The sequence below is a fragment of the Octopus bimaculoides genome, chromosome 1 (assembly GCF_001194135.2).
Source record: "Octopus bimaculoides isolate UCB-OBI-ISO-001 chromosome 1, ASM119413v2, whole genome shotgun sequence".
Lineage (NCBI taxonomy): Eukaryota > Metazoa > Mollusca > Cephalopoda > Octopoda > Octopodidae > Octopus > Octopus bimaculoides.
In genome coordinates, this window is record NC_068981.1 from 294,442 (window position 1) to 297,032 (window position 2,591).

Consider the following 2,591-nt stretch of genomic DNA (forward strand, 5'->3'; position numbering starts at 1 on the left):
TGCATCTAGCACGACAAATCATAGCAAAGACCCCCCCCCCACCTCCATTCGCCATCAACTTTATCTGATTGAATTGTTGATGGTGAAGTTGCCGTTGTTGTTTGTGTTGGTGGGAGCGTTGTTATTTTCCACGATTCGGTGCTCGTTCGACCCAGCTATGATGAAATCCTTTCAACCACCACTATCTCGTCTTTCGTAAAACGGTTGCCTGTGGACTGAGGGAGATTTAGATACTTTGTCTTGCAGCTCTAACGACCACCTAGAAGCTCTACCATTGGCTCGTAAACGCATTTATTTAAGAAGGCTTCAGGGAACTACAAATATTAGGACACTGGATTAAGTTTTTTAACAGCCTCTATAGCCAAAGGTATTTATCGCGAGTTCACATCACGCCGGTGAATCTCTTTTATTTCAGACCGATAAAAAATATCTATACTCTTCTACTTGTTTCAGTCATATTAACTGCGGCTATGCTGGAGCACCGCCTTTAGGTGAACAAATCGACAACCCCAGGACATCGACGACAGCCTAGTACTAATTCTATCGGTCCGTTTTGCCGAACCGTTAAGTTACGGGGACGTAAACACACCAGCATCGGTTGTCAAGCAATGGCGGGGGGACAAACACTCACACACATACATGAAAGAAGTCCGTCATATAATATATATATATATATATATATATATATACGACGGGCTTCTTTCAGTTTCCGTCTATCAAATGCACTCACATGACTTTGGTCCGCCCGAGGCTATAGTAGAAGGTATTTGCCCAAGGTGCCACGCGGTGGGACTGAACCCGGAACTAAGTGGTTGGGAAACAAGCTTCTTATCACCCAACCACCTCGGACTTCATAAGCTATATATAAAGTATCTATAGGTCATAGAGTAAACTCGATTCAAATGGCTTAGAAATCCTGTCGGTACCAACGTAACAGGTTGTTATTCTCTTGACTTTTGGCGCGCATCGTACAACAAATGGTAAGCTTCCGGCAAAATAAATAAATAAAAACAAAAGAAAACAATAACAGTAACTCGGTTTTGGTTGATAATAAATCTTCGTTATTGCCGTTTAGAAAAGCATGAATTATATATATAAAAAAAAATAAAACCCCCAAAAACCCGTTGTTTATTTCTCGTCCCACCCTGCAACCAATACAGCTATAATTTCGTTCCTAAGGTACAGAAAAGATTATTTGGTCTTTGTGCGTGTGTACGGGTGTGTTTGTGTGAATGCTTATAAATAGACAGATATAAACTAATTCAAACATCAAGCGTATACACAATTCAAATAATAAACAACTTAATACATGCATACATACATACATACATACATACATACATACATACATACATACATATATACAGTATATATTATTTTCTTTATTTCGGTTATTTGTTGGTTCATGCTGGAGCACCGCCTTTAGTCGAACAAATCGAGCCTAGAACTTATTCTTTGTAAGCCTAGTACTTATTCTATGTTTTTTTGTTTTTTTTTTTGCCGAACCGCTATGTTACGGGACGGAAACACAGCAGCATCGATTGTCCAGCGACGGTGGGGGACACGCACAGACACAAGCATATATATATATATATATATACATATATATATATATGTGTGTGTGTGTGTGTGTGTGTGTGTGTGTGTGTGTGTGTGTGTGTATACGACGGGATTTATTCAGTTTCCATCTACCAAATCCACTCATAAGGCTTTGAGCGGCCCGGGACTATAGTAGAAGACACTTGTCCAACGTGCCAGGCAGTGGGACTGAACCCGGAACCGTATATATATTGGCGCGAAATTTTTATGATTTTGGCCGATAACTGGTGAGGGATGAACATGTCCATGTCTTGAATGTGATTTTTCCGTGAGTTCTTTGTCGTCCTTCTGTGTTACTTTTTCCCTTACATACATCCATGCATACATATATGTTCTCACTTATTCGCACACACAGGTTGCATATATTTTCGAGTGTTTGTACGTGCTGTCCCATCTCGTAAGTTTCTGTTTCCATGTTTAGATGATTCATTTCTCTCTCCCTCTACATAGAAACATACGTGATACATATATAGTTAATTCTAATGAACAAACAACTCAAAGGAACGAATAGAAAAATGCATATATATATGTGATGTTATATGTATGTATATATATATATATATATATATATGTATGTATATATATATATATATATATACATATATATATATATATGCTGTGATATGTATGTATATATGTATATATATATATATATATGTACATACACATGCATATATTGTATATATGCATATATTGTATATATACATATATATTGTATATATACATATACTTTATATATATATATTTATTTATTTATTTATGGGTTTCAGCCAAGTGGCTGTGGTCATGCTGGAGCACCACCGTGATTTTCTGCCTTTATGCTTTGCTCTCTTCACGTTCCTTGCATGGCTCTTCTCCTGCACCTGATATAGTCCATATATATATATATATATGTATATATATATATATATATATATATATATATATATATATATATATATATATATATATATATATATACATATACTTTATATATATATATATATATATAT